Here is an 18,131-nt window from a genome sequence, read left to right as displayed (position 1 = left end):
TCTGTAGGAATTTTTCTTTCTTTCTTTCTTTCTTTCTTTCTTTCTTCTGACGAAAGGAGGGCCTTTTTGCCCCCCTAAACGTGCCCAAAAAGTCACCAAATTTTGCACGCAAACCAGGCCTGGCGAAAAATTTGATATTTAATAGTTTGCATTAATGGGCGTGGTAAAATGGCTCAACAGCGCCCCCCGGAAAACTTTGTGCCTCAAGCCCCACAATACGGTTTGACGTACATGCACGAAAATCGGTACACACCTGTATCATGTCGCAACTTAAAGAAAAGTCTCTTGGCGCCATGGCCGAAACCGAACAGGATGTCGGCCATTTTGAATTAATCGTGTAATTTTGGCGAAATTCATGCCATTCCTTCGGCAGTTAATACGGCCCGAACCGTAACGTGCACCCAGGTGTGTTATACATCAAAATGTGCGTCTCCATCCTGCGACACCACGCATTACTTTTCTCTTTCAAAAGCGTTACTGTGGCGATGCTAGACGCCAAAAAGCGCGCCCACCCTTCATCTAATTGGTTCAGACAGAAAAAACGTTGTGCCTCAAGCCCCATAATACGGTTTGACGTACATGAACGAAAATCGATACACACCTGTATCATGTCGCAACTTAAAGAAAAGTCTCTTGGCGCCATGGCCGAAACCGAACAGGAAGTCGGCCATTTTGAACATTCTGAATTAATCACGTAATTTTGGAGCAAGATATGCCATTCCTTCGAGAATTAATACGGCCCGAACCGTAACGTGCACCCAGGTGTGTTATACATCAAAATGTGCGTCTCCATCCTGCGACTACACGCATTACTTTTCTCTTTCAAAAGTGTTACCGTGGCGACACTAGATGCCAAAAAGCGCGCCCCCCCCTTCATCTGATTGGTCCATATTTGATAGTTCCCCAAAAGTCACCAAATTTGGCATGCAAGGCAGGCCTGCCGAAAAATTTGATATTTCATGGTTTGCATTAATGGGCGTGGCAAAATGGCTCAACAGCGCCCCCCGGAAAACTTTGTGCCTCAAGCCCCACAATACGGTTTGACGTACATGCACGAAAATCGCTACACACCTTCATCATGGCACAACTTAAAGAAAAGTCTCTTGGAGCCATGGCCGAAACCAAACAGGATGTCGGCCATTTTGAATAAATTGTGTCATTTTGGCGAAATTTATGCCATTCCTTCGGCAGTTAATTCAGCCCGAACCGTAACGTGCACCCAGGTGTGTTATACATCAAAATGTGCGTCTCCATCCTGCGACACCACGCATTACTTTTCTCTTTCAAAAGTGTTACCGTGGCGACGCTAGACGCCAAAAGGCGCGCCCCCCCTTCATGTGATTGGTCCATATTTGATAGTTCTCCAAAAGTCACCAAATTTTGCATGCAAGCCAGACGTGGCGATAAATTTGATATTTCATGGTTTGCATTAATGGGCGTGGCCTAACGGCTCAACAGCGCCCCCTAGAATACTTTTATCTGCCATAACTTTTGAATGGTTTGACATAGGAAGTTGTGGGTGGTGTCATGGGACTCTGTAATGAGTCCTTAAGCTTCGTTGGCCTTAATTAGCCCCGCCCCTTCTTCTGATTGGTTGTCCCGATTTTCTGCTATAACATTGGAATGGTTTGACATAGAGAGTCGTGGGTGGTGTCATCAGATTATTTATGGAGTCCTTGACCTTCATTGGCCAGAATTAGCCCCGCCTCTTCTTCTGATTGGTTGTCCCTTTTTTCTGCTATAACCTATTAATGGTTTGACATAGGAAGTCGTGGGTGGTGTCATGGGACTTTGTACTGAGTTCTTAAGCTTCGTTGGCCTTAATTAGCCCCACCCCTTCTTCTGATTGGTTGTCCCGATTTTCTGCTATAACTTTGGAATGGTTTAACATAGAGAGTCGTGGGTGGTGTCATCAGATTCTGTATGGAGTCCTTGACCTTCATTGGCCTGAATTAGCCCCGCCCCTTCTTCTGATTGGTTGTCCCTTTTTTCTGCTATAACTTTTGAATGGTTTGACATAGGAAGTCGTGGGTGGTGTCTTTTCTGATATGCTTATGGGGGGCGGTGGCCTTGAGTGCGAGGGCCCGTTCATCGCTGCTTGCAGCTTTAATTATTAGTGCCACGGCTGCGCCACGTGGCACGCCTCCTCCATTGAGCTGCGCAAGCTCAATGGAGGAGGAGTGCCTCGTGCGCAGCACGAGGCACTCATACTATTGCTCAGGCTTATTAGTGCCACGGCCCCCGGCCAGAGGCACGACTCCTCCAAAGCTATGCAATAGCAAGGAGGAGTAGGCCTCTGGCCGGAGGCCAGAGGCACTATTGTTATTCTGCGGGTTTATTATTATTATTCATCTTCCGGACAACTTTCGGTTCGCTACTCCTCCTAGAGCTTTGAGAAAACGCGAAAAGTAAAAACGTAGAAACATGCGCCTTAATCGGGAATCGTGTGCTATGACTTTTATAAGCAATTGGCGTGCACGTTTTTGCGCAACGTGCACAAACGTGCGCGCTAAAACCCATCCGGAATGCATTGGGAGAAGTTTGGGGCCTCACCACTCGCACACCGTTACTCGAAAAATTCTGAACCAAATTAGAAAGTTGTAGGCCCTGAATTTAACTACAGTCCTCTGGATTTTCAGAGCGATGGCACAAATAGTTTTTGCACGAAGTGCAAAAACATTTCCAAATTTCCCAAACTAATGGGGAGATCACGTCCCATGTATTCCTATGGCGCCATTCAAAGCGGATGGGAGAAAAAAGACGAAATTCACCTTTTTTCTCAGTCACGTATCTTCCTCATACTTGCACGTAGAAATGTCATTCAAACTTCAAAACGGAGGAAAACTTCTCTTCTCTCTCTGAACCTGGAACTGTTTTTTCCTAAAATGTACACTTTTCAAGATATGAGCGCTCAAGCGAGGACTGGAAATCACTTTTTTGTCAAATCTTCAGTGCGGTTCGAATTCATTAGAGTGGAGAGACTTTCGAAAAATGATCATAATTTTTATTTGTAACTCGAGCTCACGGGCAAACCGTAAAAGCTAGAAAGATAATTTTTGGTCAGAATGTAGACATCGATGTTGAGATTTATAAAATGTGACTTTGACAGGCGTGGTGTGCACACAATTTTAACGGGGGGCCCAACAGACACGCCAAATCCTGTATCGCTCTCCATTCACTCCCATTTTAAATGAAGTTTTCTTAAAAAAAATCTCACTTTTGTTTTCGAATTGCCGTTACTAACACATTTTAAGGAATATCTGTATGAAAACAACATTTAGATAATCTGGTAGGTTCTCTGTTTCTCAAAATGTTTTCGTTTTTCTGCTAAGAGCTACGGTTTGATTACAAGGTGAAGTTATTTCAGGCTTGTCAAAACCAAAAATCTCTGTATATTCTCTGTATACAGTAGTAAGCTTTTTTTTAAGGTTTTGTTGCCCGGCAACCGGAGCTCAGCTGTTGACTGATTAGGCTGACCCAGAACTGGTCACATGACCCATTCAGTACATACTTCATAGTATAACCTGGAAAATGGAGAAATCTGAACCCTGACCTTCATCATCCTCTTACTCCTCCTCCTCCTCTTCCTCTTCTTCCTCCTCTTCCTCCTCTTCCTCCTCCTCCTCCTCCTCCTCCTCCTCTTCCTTCCATCCCTCCATCATCCCTCCATCCATCCATCCATCCATCCATCCATCCATCCATCCATCATCCCTCCATCCCTCCATCCATCCATCATCCATCCATCATCCCTCCATCCATCCATCATCCCTCCATCCATCCATCATCCCTCCATCCATCCATCATCCCTCCATCCATCAATTATCCATCCATCATCCATCCCTCCATCCATCCATCCCTCCATCCATCGATCCATCCATCCATCATCCATCCATCATCCATCCATCCATCATCCATCCAGCCATCCATCCATCCATCCATCCATCCATCAATCATCCATCATCCATCCAGCCATCCATCCATCCATCAATCATCCATCATCCATCCATCCATCATCCATACAGCCATCCATCCATCCATCAATCATCCATCCATCCATCATCCATCCATCATCCATCCTTCCATCATCCATCCATCCATCCATCATCCATCCATCATCCCTCCATCCTTCCATCATCCATCCATCCATCCATCATCCATCTATCCATCCATCCATCCATCCATCCATCATCCATCCATCCATCCATCCATCCATCCATCATCCATCATCCCTCCATCCATCCATCCATCCATCCATCCATCCATCCATTATCAGTCCATCCATCCATCCATCCATCCATCCATCCATCATCCATCCATCCATCCAACCATCATCCCTCCATCCATCCATCATCCATCCATCATCCATCCATCCATCCATCATACATCCATCCAACCATCATCCCTCCATCCATCCATCCATCATCCATCCATCCATCATACATCCATCCAACCATCATCCCTCCATCCATCCATCATCCATCCATCCATCCATCATCCCTCCATCCATCCCTCCATCCATCCATCATCCATCATCCCTCCATCCATCATCCATCCATCATCCATCCACCATCCATCCATCATCCATCCATCCATCCATCATCCCTCCATCCATCCATCATCCATCCATCCATCCATCCATCCATTATCAGTCCATCCATCCATCCATCATCCATCCATCCATCATCCATCCATCCATCATCCATCCATCCATCCATCCATCCATCCATCCATCATCCATCATCCATCATCCATCCATCCATCATCCATCATCCATCCATCCATCCAACCAACCATCATCCCTCCATCCATCCATCATCCATCCATCCATCATCCATCCATCATCCATCCATCCATCCATCATCCATCCATCATCCATCCATCCATCCATCAATCATCCATCCATCCATCATCCATCCATCCATCCATCCATCCATCATCCATCCATCCATCATCCATCATCCATCATCCATCATCCATCCATCATCCATCCATCATCCATCCATCATCCATCATCCATCCATCCATCCATCCATCCATCCATCCATCATCCATCCATCATCCATCCATCCATCATCCATCTATCATCCATCCATCCATCATCCATCCATCATCCATCCATCCATCATCCATCCATAATCCATCCATCCATCCATCATCCATCAATCATCCATCCATCCATCCATCATCCATCCATCATCCATCCATCATCCATCCATCCATCCCTCCATCCATCCATCATCCATCCATCATCCATCCATCCATCATCCCTCCATCATCCATCCATCATCCATCCATCCATCCATCATCCATCCATCCATCATCCATCCATCCATCATCCATCCATCATCCATCCATCCATCATCCATCCATCATCCATCCATCCATCCACAGTATATACAGCATAATACAGTATACACTTCCGGGTCATGTGACCCAGAACTGGTCACATGACCCAGGGAATGCACACTAGCCCCACCCCTTCTTCTGATTGGCTGAAACGTTAAAGTCCAATATCTTTTGAATGGTTTGACATACAGATTTATGGGTGGTGTCAAATGACTAAGTATGGAGTCCCTGACCCTCATTGGTGCAAATTAGCCCCGCCCCTTCTTCTGATTGGCTGAAACGTTAAAGTCCAATATCTTTTGAATGGTTTGACATACAGAGACATGGGTGGTGTCAAATGACTAAGTATGGAGTCCCTGACCCTCATTGGTGCAAATTAGCCCCGCCCCTTCTTCTGATTGGCTGATACGTTGAAGTCCAATATCTTTTGAATGGTTTGACATACAGAGACATGGGTGGTGTCAAATGACTAAGTATGGAGTCCCTGACCCTCATTGGTGCAAATTAGCCCCGCCCCTTCTTCTGATTGGCTGATACGTTAAAGTCCAATATCTTTTGAATGGTTTGACATACAGAGACTTGGGTGGTGTCAAATGACTAAGTATGGAGTCCCTGACCCTCATTGGTGAAAATTAGCCCCGCCCCTTCTTCTGATTGGCTGATACGTTAAAGTCCAATATCTTTTGAATGGTTTGACATACAGATACATGGGTGGTGTCAAATGACTAAGTATCGAGTCCCTGACCCTCATTGGTGAAAATTAGCCCCGCCCCTTCTTCTGATTGGCTGATACGTTAAAGTCCAATATCTTTTGAATGGTTTGACATACAGAGACATGGGTGGTGTCAAATGACTAAGTATCGAGTCCCTGACCCTCATTGGTGCAAATTAGCCCCGCCCCTTCTTCTGATTGGCTGATACGTTAAAGTCCAATATCTTTTGAATGGTTTGACATACAGAGACATGGGTGGTGTCAAATGACTAAGTATCGAGTCCCTGACCCTCATTGGTGCAAATTAGCCACGCCCCTTCTTCTGATTGGCTGATACGTTAAAGTCCAATATCTTTTGAATGGTTTGACATACAGAGACATGGGTGGTGTCAAATGACTAAGTATCGAGTCCCTGACCCTCATTGGTGCAAATTAGCCACGCCCCTTATTCTGATTGGCTGATACTTTAAAGTCCAATATCTTTTGAATGGTTTGACATAGAGAGTCATGGGTGGTGTCATTGGACTCGGTATTGAGTCCTTCACCTTTATTGCTTGTAAAATGTACACAAATTTGCAGCAGCCCGCCGTGGCACTCTCAAAATTTCTGCAAGAAATTGTCTAGTTTATTTATTCTTTATTCTTCCGTAAAAACTTCGGCGCGTAACTAGTCCCGCAGCTTTGAGAAAACGCGAAAAGTAAAAACGTAGAAACGTGCGCCTTAATCGGGAATCGATGGGTATGACTTTTATAAGCGATTGGCGTGCACGTTTTTGCGCAACGTGCACAAACGTGCGCTTTTTGCCCCATCCGGAACGCATTGCGTGAAGTTTGGGGCCTCACCACTCGCACACCGTTACTCGAAAAATTATGAACCGATTTAGAAAGTTGTAGGCCCTGAATTTAACTACAGTCCTGTGGATTTTCAGAACGATGGCACGAATAGTTTTTGCACGAAGTGCAAAAACATTTCCAAATTTCCAAACTAATGGGGAGATTTTCCCATGTATTTGTATGGGGCAGCATTTCAGACTGTGGGTGGGAGGAGGTTAAAAAAAAAAAAAATCACCTTTTTTCTGAGTCACGTATCTTTCTCATACTTGCACGTAGAAACGTCATTCAAACTTCAAAACGGAGGAAAACTTCTCTTCTCTCTCTAAACCCCGGACTGTTTTTTCCTAAAATGTACACTTTTCAAGATATGAGCCCTCAAGCGAGGTCTGGAAATCACTTTTTTTCAAATCTAGAGCACGGGAGTCAGTTTGCTAGAGTGTAGTTACACTGAAAAAAAAACATGATTTCTTATTTGTAACTCGAGGTCACGGCCAAACCGTAAAAGGTAGACAGATCATTTTTGGTCAGAATATAGACATAGGTGTTGTGATTTATAAAATGTGACTTTCACAGGCGTGGTGTGCACAAAATTTTAACGGTGGAGCCAACAGACACGCCAATTCCTGTCTGTCTCTTCATTGACTCCCATGTTAAATGAAGTTTTCTTAAAAAAAATCTCATTTTTGTTTTCGAATTGCCGTTACTAACACATTTTAAGGAATATCTGAATAAAATTAAGATTGTCAGAATCTTCCGGGTTCTGTCTCTCTCACGATGTCTTTGTTTTTCTGATAGGAGCTACAGTTTGATTACAAGGTGAAGTTATTTGAGGCTTGTCAAATCCAAAAAACTAGCTGAGTCATTCCAATACAATATACACTACCATACTTCCGGGTCATGTGACCCAGAACTGGTCACATGACACATCAATGCAGACTTCATAATACTTTACCTTGGATAATGGAGGAATCTGAACCCTGACCTTACATGATCCCCATTTTATTTTTATAGGATGTTAGTGTTATTATGGGATGGCAGGTGTTTTTATAGGATGTTAGTGTTATTATGGGATGGCAGGTGTTTTTTTAAGGTATTTAGCGTTATTATGGGATGGCAGGTGTTTTTATAGGATGTTAGTGTTATTATGGGATGGTAGGTGTTTATTATGGGATGGTAGTGTTATTGGTGTTAGCGGTCCCGTTAGCGGTTCTGTTAGCGGTCCTGTTAGCGATCCCGTTAGCGGTCCAGTTAGCGATCCCGTTAGCGGTCCAGTTAGCGACCCCGTTAGCAATCCCGTTAGCGGTCCCGTTAGCGGTTGTTAGCGATCCCGTTAGCAATCCCGTTAGCGGCTCGGTTAGCGGTCCCGTTAGCGATCCCGTTAGCGATCCCGTTAGCGGTCCCGTTAGCGGTCCCGTTAGCGGTTCCGTTAGCGATCCCGTTAGCGGTCCCGTTAGCGGTTCCGTTAGCGGTTGTTAGCGGCTCGGTTAGCGATTCCGTTAGCGGCTCGGTTAGCGGTCCCGTTAGCGATCCCGTTAGCGATCCCGTTAGCGGTTCAGTTAGCGGTTCTGTTAGCGGTTCTGTTAGCGGTCCTGTTAGCGGTTCCGTTAGCGGTTGTTAGCGGTCCCGTTAGCGACCCCATTAGCGGCTCCATTAGCGATCCCGTTAGCGGTCCCGTTAGCGGTCCCGTTAGCGGTCCCGTTAGCGGTCCCGTTAGCGGTTCCGTTAGCGATCCCATTAGCGGTCCCCTTAGCGGTCCCGTTAGCGGTCCCGTTAGCGGTTGTTAGCGGCTCGGTTAGCGATTCCGTTAACGGCTCGGTTAGCGGTCCCGTTAGCGATCCCGTTAGCGATCCCGTTAGCGGTTCAGTTAGCGGGTCTGTTAGCGGTACTGTTAGCGGTTTCGTTAGCGGTTGTTAGCGGTCCCGTTAGCGACCCCATTAGCGGCTCCATTAGCGATCCCGTTAGCGGTCCCGTTAGCGGTCCCGTTAGCGGTCCCGTTAGCGGTCCCGTTAGCGGTTCCGTTAGCGATCCCATTAGCGGTCCCGTTAGCGGTCCCGTTAGCGGTTCCGTTAGCGGTTGTTAGCGGCTCGGTTAGCGATTCCGTTAGCGGCTCGGTTAGCGGTCCCGTTAGCGGTCCCGTTAGCGATCCCTTTAGCGATCCCGTTAGCGGTTCAGTTAGCGATCCCGTTAGAGGTTCCGTTAGCGGTTCTGTTAGCTATCCCGTTAGCGGTCCCGTTAGCGGTCTTGTTAGCGGTTCTATTAGCCTATTACATATTTTCTGTAATAACTTTTGAATGGTTTGACATAGAGAGTCATGGGTGGTGTCAAATGACTAAGTATCGAGTCCCTGACCCTCATTGGTGCAAATTAGCGGTGCCCCTTCTTCTGATTGGCTGATACGTTAAAGTCCAATATCTTTTGAATGGTTTGACATACAGAGACATGGGTGGTGTCAAATGACTAAGTATCGAGTCCCTGACCCTCATTGGTGCAAATTAGCCACGCCCCTTCTTCTGATTGGCCGATACGTTAAAGTCCAATATCTTTTGAATGGTTTGACATACAGAGACATGGGTGGTGTCAAATGACTAAGTATCGAGTCCCTGACCCTCATTGGTGCAAATTAGCCACGCCCCTTCTTCTGATTGGCTGATACGTTAAAGTCCAATATCTTTTGAATGGTTTAACATACAGAGACATGGGTGGTGTCAAATGACTAAGTATCGAGTCCCTGACCCTCATTGGTGCAAATTAGCCCCGCCCCTTCTTCTGATTGGCTGATACGTTAAAGTCCAATATCTTTTGAATGGTTTGACATACAGAGACATGGGTGGTGTCAAATGACTAAGTATGGAGTCCCTGACCCTCATTGGTGCAAATTAGCCACGCCCCTTCTTCTGATTGGCCGATACGTTATAGTCCAATATCTTTTGAATGGTTTGACATAGAGAGTCATGGGTGGTGTCAAATGACCAAGTATCGAGTCCTTGACCTCATGGGTGCATCCCGCGATCATCCGGCAGTAGTCCGTGGCACTTCAAAATTTCCCGGGAATTTTGTCTAGTTATTATTCTTATTCCGCACTTTTTTTCGTCCGTTAATGCGGCCCGAACCGCAACGTGCACCCATGCATGCCATACATCGTTGGATGCGTCTCCATCTTGCCTCGATGGGCATTACTTTTCTCCGTAATAGGGGTTACCGTGGCAACGCTAGTTGCCAAAAAGCAAAAAAAAAGGCGAAAATTCCCACGCTTATTGCTCGGCCGAACTTTATCGTAGAGACATCCTTCAAACTTTCAAACACTCGGCCCGATAGTCACTAAAGGACCATAAAACTTCATCATGCTAGTTATTACGGTTTTTGCGATATTTAACTTTCAATTTAAAAAAAAAATCACTTTTATTTTGGACGCTTGTTGCTAGGCAACGGTTTATCGTACAGACATCATTACAACATTGACAAACCCGGGACGCTTTGTACTGCAACATATTTTAGTCTCGTCATGCTTGCTATTATGGTTTTTGAGATATTCCACATTGTTCATTTTGATGCTAACGGAACTTCGGATGCTTGTTGCGCGGCAACGCGGTTTCGTAGAGACTTGGTTCCAACGTTAAAAGACTCAGCTTGATGTGGACTACAACATACTGAGGTCTCATTACGCTGTCGTTTACAGCTTTTGAGATATTGAAGCCAAATTGTCCCATTCTATCCTATGGGGCTTGTTACCATGGCAACAAAAACCAATGCATTTGTATGGGGGACCATGTGAATAAACAATCTGTTAATGCTGCCCGAACCAGAACGTGCACCCATGCATGGCATATATCGTTGGATGCGTCTCCATCGTGCCTTAATGTGCATTACTTTTTTCAGTCAAAAGTGTTACCGTGGCAACGCTAGATGCCAAAAAGCAAAAAAAAAAGGCGAAAATTCAGACGCTTATTGCTCGGCCGGACTTTATCGTAGAGACATCGTTCAAACTTTCAAACACTCGGCCTGATTGGCACATACGGACCCTAGAACCTCATTATGCCAATTTGTAACGTTTTTGCGATATTGGCCTTTCTTTTTTTTTTTTAATTTCCGTTTGACTTTGGACGCTTGTTGCTAGGTAACAGGTTATCGTAGAGACATCGTACAAATGTTTCTCGACTCGGCACGCTGTGGACTTCAACATACTCAAATTTCATGAAGCTGGGATTTAAGGAAATTTTATGTCAAAATCCAGGCCAAAAGGCCCCATTCATTCGGATGGGATTTTGTACCATGGTGAAAAAAAAAACCTATCCGTTAACGTAGCCTGAACCGGAACATGCACCCATGCATGGCGTACATCGTTAGATGCGTCTCCATCTTGCCTCGATGGGCATTACTATTCTCAGTCAAAAGCGTTACCGTGGCAACGCTAGATGCCAAAAAGTGCGCCCCATTAATAACTATTGGGAGCACAGGAATGAATGAAATACAAGCGTAAAAACACCTCAAACTGACATAGAACCCCCCCGAACACAAACACTACAGCCCCAAACCAAAGCAGCGAGAGGGGACGAATGGGCGGTAGGGCATGCCCATATCAAAATTTCCAGAAATTTTCTAGTTATGGGCATGCCAAGTAGTGGCATGACCATATTGCAATCGTCCAGAATGGGCCAAAGGGCAATGCTGCTAGCGTTTCGCTAACATGCTAAAGTCGCAAAAGTCCCACTGCGCACCAGCGGGTGTACAGCATGACCCCGCACTGATGTGGAAAAAAAAAATCCCCAAAAAGTAAAACACGGCCGAAAAAATGAGGAAAAACATGAAAATGAAGGCGATATATTAGTATCTAGAAAAGGTTTCCCTTTTCTTATTATTATTATGGGCATGCCAAGTAATGGCATGACCATATTGCAATCGTCCAGAATGGCCCAAAGGGCAATGTTGCTAGCATTTTGCTAACAAGCTAAAGTCGCAAAAGTCCCACTGCGCACCAGCGGGTGTACAGCATGACCCCGCTCTGATGTGGAAAAAAAAAATCCCCAAAAACTAAAACACGGCCGGAAAAACGAGGAAAAACATGAAAATGAAGGCGATATATTAGTATCTAGAAAAGGTTTCCCTTTTCTTTTTATTATTATTCTTATTCCGCACTTTTTTTCGTCCGTTAATGCGGCCCGAACCGGAATGTGCACCCATGCATGGCATACATCGTTGGATGCGTCTCCATCATGCCTCGATGGGCATTACTTTTCTCCGTAATAGGGGTTACCGGGGCAACGCTAGTTGCCAAAAAGCAAAAAAAAAGGCGAAAATTCCCACGCTTATTGCTCGGCCGAACTTTGTCGTAGAGACATCGTTCAAACTTTCAAACACTCGGCCTGATTGTCCCTAAAGGTACGTACAAGCTCATTATGCCAAGTATTACAGTTTTTGTGATATTGACCTTTCTTTTTTTTTTTTTTTTCCATTTGACTTTGGACGCTTGTTGCTAGGCAACAGGTTATCGTAGAGACATGGTACAAATGTTTCCCGACTCGGCACGCTGTGGACTTCAACATACTCAAATTTCATGAAGCTGGGATTTAAGGAAATTTTATGTCAAAATCCAGGCCACATGGCCCCATTCATTCGGATGGAGTTTTTTACCATGGTGAAAAATAAACCTATCCGTTAACATAGCCTGAACCGGAACATGCACCCATACATGGCATACATCGTTGGATGCGTCTCCATGGTTCCTCGATGGGCATTACTTTTCTCAGTAAAAAGTGTTACCGTGGCAACGCTAGATGCCAAAAAGCAAAAAAAAAGGCGAAAATTCGGACGCTTATTGCTCGGCCGAACTTTATCGTAGAGACATGGTTGAAACTTTCAAACACTCGGCCCGATTGGCAGTAACGGCCCCTACAACCTCATTATGCTAATTACTACAGTTTTTGCGATATTGACCTTTCATTTTTTTTTTTTATTTCTGTTTGAATTTGGACGCTTGTTGCTAGGCAACAGGTTATCGTAGAGACATCGTACAAATGTCCCCTGACTCGGCACGCTGTGGAATTCAACATACTCAAATTTCATGAAGCTGGGATTTAAGGAAATTTTATGTCAAAATCCAGGCCAAATGGCCCCATTCATTCGGATGGGGTTTTGTACCATGGTGAAAAAAAAAACCTATCCGTTAACGTAGCCTGAACCGGAACGTGCACCCATGCACGGCATACATCGTTAGATGCGTCTCCATCTTGCCTCGATGGGCATTACTTTTCTCAGTCAAAAGCGTTACTGTGGCAACGCTAGATGCCAAAAAGCGCGCCCCATTAATAACTATTGGGAGCACAGGAATGAATGAAATACAAGCGTAAAAACACCTCAAACTGACATAGAACCACCCCGAACACAACCACTACAGCCCCAAACCAAAGCAGCAAGAGGGGACGAATGGGCAGTAGGGCATGCCCATATCAAAATTTCCAGAAATTTTCTAGTTATTATTCTTATTATTCCGCACTTTTTTTCGTCCATTAATACGGCCCGAACCGCAATGTGCACCCATGCATGGCATACATCGTTGGATGCGTCTCCATCGTGATTCGATGGGCATTACTTTTCTCAGTAATAGGGGTTACCATGGCAACGCTAGTTGCTAAAAAGCAAAAAAAAAGGCGAAAATTCCCGCGCTTATTGCTCGGCCGAACTTTATCGTAGAGACATCGTTCAAACTTTGAAACACTCGGCCCGATAGTCTTTAAAGGACCATACAACTTCATCATTCTAGTTATTACGGTTTTTGCGATATTTAACTTTCAATTTAAAAAAAAAATCACTTTTATTTTGGACGCTTGTTGCTAGGCAACGGTTTATCGTACAGACATCATTACAACATTGACCAACCCGGGACGCTTTGTACTGCAACATATTTTAGTCTCGTCATGCTTGCTATTACGGTTTTTGAGATATTCCACATTGTTCATTTTGATGCTAACGGAACTTCGGATGCTTGTTGCGCGGCAACGCGGTATCGCAGAGACTTGGTTCCAACGTTAAAAGACTCAGGTTGATGTGGACTACAACATACTGAGGTCTCATTACGCTGTCGTTTACAGCTTTTGAGATATTAAAGCCAAATTGTCCCATTCTATCCTATGGGGCTTGTTACCATGGCAACAAAAACCAATGCATTTGTATGGGGGACCATGTGAATAAACAATCTGTTAATGCTGCCCGAACCGGAATGTGCACCCATGCATGGCATATATCGTTGGATGCGTCTCCATCGTGCCTCGATGGGCATTACTTTTCTCAGTCAAAAGTGTTACCGTGGCAACGCTAGATGCCATAAAGCAAAAAAAAAGGCAAAAATTCAGACGCTTATTGCTCGGTCGAACTTTATCGTAGAGACATCGTTCAAACTTTCAAACACTCGGCCCGATTGGCACTAACGGGCCGTACAAGCTCATTATGCCAATTATTAAAATTTTTGCGATATTGACCTTTCATTTTTTTTTTAAATTTCCATTTGACTTTGGACGCTTGTTGCTAGGCGACAGATTATCGTAGAGACATCGTACAAATGTTCCCCGACTCGGCACGCTGTGGCCGTCAACATATTCAAATTTCATGAAGCTGGGATTTAAGGAAATTTTATGTCAAAATCCATGCCAAATGGCCCCATTCATTCGGATGGGATTTTTTTACCACGGTGAAACAAAAACCTATCCATTAATGTAGCCTGAACCTCAACGTGCACCCATGCATGGCATACATCGTTAGATGCGTCTCCATGTTGCCTCGATGGGCATTACTTTTTTCAGTCAAAAGTGTCACCGTGGGGGGCGCTAGACGCCAAAAAGCGCACACCTTTAATAACTATTGGGAGCACAGGAATGAATGCAATACAACTGTAAACACCTCAAACTGACATAGAACCACCCCGAACACAACCACTACAGCCCTAAACCAAAGCAGCTGGAGGGGTCGAATGGGCCGTAGGGCATGCCCATATCAAAATTTCGTGAAATTTTCTAGTTATTATTATTCTTATTCCGCACTTTTTTTCGTCCGTTAATGCGGCCCGAACCGCAACGTGCACTCATGCATGCCATACATCGTTGGATGCGTCTCCATCTTGCCTCGATGGGCATTACTTTTCTCCGTAATAGGGGTTACCGTGGCAACGCTAGTTGCCAAAAAGCAAAAAAAAAGGCGAAAATTCCCGCGCTTATTGCTCGGCCGAACTTTATCGTAGAGACATCGTTCAAACTTTCAAACACTCGGCCCGATAGTCACTAAAGGACCATAAAACTTCATCATGCTAGTTATTACGGTTTTTGCGATATTTAACTTTCAATTTAAAAAAAAAATCAATTTTATTTTGGACGCTTGTTGCTAGGCAACGGTTTATCGTACAGACATCATTACAACATTGACAAACCCGGGACGCTTTGTACTGCAACATATTTTAGTCTCGTCATGCTTGCCATTATGGTTTTTGAGATATTCCACATTGTTCATTTTGATGCTAACGGAACTTCGGATGCTTGTTGCGCGGCAACGCGGTATCGCAGAGACTTTGTTCCAACGTTAAAAGACTCAGGTTGATGTGGACTAAAACATACTGAGGTCTCATTACGCTCTCGTTTACAGCTTTTGAGATATTAAAGCCAAATTGTCCCATTCTATCCTATGGGGCTTGTTACCATGGCAACAAAAACCAATGCATTTGTATAGGGGACCATGTGAATAAACAATCTGTTAATGCTGCCCTGACTGCAATGTGCACCCAAGCATGGCATACATCGTTGGATGCGTCTCCATCGTGCCTCAATGGTCATGACTTTTTTAAGTCAAAAGTGTTACCGTGGCAACGCTAGATGCCAAAAAGCAAAAAAAAAGGCGAAATTTCAGACGCTTATTGCTCGGCCGGACTTTATCGTAGAGACATCGTTCAAACTTTATAACACTCGGCCCGATTGGCACTAACGGACCGTACGAGCTCATTATGCCAATTTTTAAAGTTTTTGCGATATTGACCTTTCATTTTCTTTTTTTATTTCCGTTTGACTTTGGACGCTTGTTGCTAGGCAACAGATTATCGTAGAGACATAATACAAATGTCCCCAGACTCGGCACGGTGTGACCTTTAACATATTAAAATTTCATGAAGCTGTGATTTAAGGAAAGTTTAATGTAAAATCCATGCCAAATGGCCCCATTCATTCGGATGGGTTTTTTTTACCACGGTGAAAAAAAAACCTATCCGTTAACGTAGCCTGAACCGGAACGTGCACCCATGCACGGCATACATCGTTAAATGCGTCTCCATGTTGCCTCGATGGGCATTACTTTTCTCAGTCAAAAGCGTCACCGTGGGGGGCGCTAGACGCCAAAAAGCGCACCCCATTATTAACTATTGGGAGCACAGGAATGAATGCAATACAACCGTAAACACCTCAAACTGACATAGAACCACCCCGAACACAACCACTACAGCCCCAAACCAAAGCAGCGAGAGGGGTCGAATGGGCGGTAGGGCATGCCCATATCAAAATTTCCAGAAATTTTCTAGTTCTTCTTCTTCTTCTTCTTCTTATTGTTCTGACAAAAGGAAGGCCTTTTTGCCCCCCTAAACGTGCCCAAAAAGTCACCAAATTTTGCATGCAAGTCAGGCCTGGCGAAAAATTTGATATTTAATGGTTTGCATTAATGGGCGTGGCAAAATGGCTCAACAGCGCCCCCTTGAAAACTTTGTGCCTCAAGCCCCACAATGCGGTTTGTCGTACATGCACGAAAATCGGTACAGACCTGTATCATGGCGCAACTTAAAGAAAAGTCTCTGGGCGTCATGTCGAGAAACCGAACAGGAAGTCGGCCATTTTGAATTAATCGTGTCATTTTGGCGAAATTTATGCCTTCCTTCGGCAGTTAATACGGCCCGAACCGTAACGTGCCCCCAAGTGTGTTATACATCAAAATGTGCGTCTCCGTCCTCCGACACCACGCATTACTTTTCTCTTTCAAAAGCGTTACCGTGGCGACGCTAGACAACAAAAAGCGTGCCCACCCTTCATCTGATTGGTTCAGACAGAAAAAACTTTGCGCCTCAAGCCCCATAATACGCTTTGACGTACATGAACGAAAATCGCTACACACCTGTATCAGTACACAACTTAAAGAAAAGTCTCTTGGCGCCGTGGCCGAAACCGAACAGGAAGTCGGCCATTTTGAACATTCTGAATTAATCGCGTAATTTTGGAGCAATTTATGCCATTCCTTCGAGAATTAATACGGCCCGAACCGTATCGTGGACCCAGATGTGTTATACATCAAAATGTGCGTCTCCATCCTGCGACTACACGCATTACTTTTCTCTTTCAAAAGTGTTACCGTGGCGACGCTAGACGCCAACAAGCGCACCCCCCCTTCATCTGATTGGTCCATATTTGATAGTTCCCCAAAAGGCACCAAATTTGGCACGCAAGCCAGGCCTGGTGATAAATTTGATATTTCATGGTTTGCATTAATGGGCGTGGCAAAATTGCTCAACAGCGCCCCCCGGAAAACTTTGTGCCTCAAGCCCCACAATACGGTTTGATGTACATGCACGAAAATCGCTACACACCTGTATCATGGCACAACTTAAAGAAAAGTCTCTTGGAGCCATGGCCGAAACCGAACAGGAAGTCGGCCATTTTGAAGTCTGATTGGTCCATATTTGATAGTTCTCCAAAAGTCACCAAATTTGGCATTCAAGACAGACTTGGCGATAAATTTGATATTTCATGGTTTGCATTAATGGGCGTGGCCTAACGGCTCAACAGCGCCCCCTAGAATACTTTTCTCTGCGATAACTTTTGAATGGTTTGACATAGGAAGTTGTGGGTGGTGTCATGGGACTCTGTATGGAGTCCTTGAGCTTCGTTGGCCTTAATTAGCCCCGCCCCTTCTTCTGATTGGTTGTCCCGATTTTCTGCTATAACTTTTGAATGGTTTGACATAGGAAGTCATGGGTGGTATCATGGGACTCTGTAATGAGTTCTTAAGCTTCGTTGGCCTTAATTAGCCCCGCCCCTTCTTCTGATTGGTTGTCCCTATTTCCTGCTATAACTTTTGAATGTTTTGACATAGAGAGTAGTGGGTGGTGTCATCAGATTCTGTATGGAGTCCTTGACCTTCATTGGCCTGAACTAGCCCCGCCCCTTTTTCTGATTGGTTGTCCCTTTTTTCTGCTATAACTTTTCAATGGTTTGACATAGGAAGTC

The sequence above is a fragment of the Cololabis saira genome, unplaced genomic scaffold (genome assembly GCF_033807715.1).
Source record: "Cololabis saira isolate AMF1-May2022 unplaced genomic scaffold, fColSai1.1 scf179, whole genome shotgun sequence".
NCBI lineage: Eukaryota > Metazoa > Chordata > Actinopteri > Beloniformes > Belonidae > Cololabis > Cololabis saira.
Note: the sequence above shows the minus strand (reverse complement) of the source record.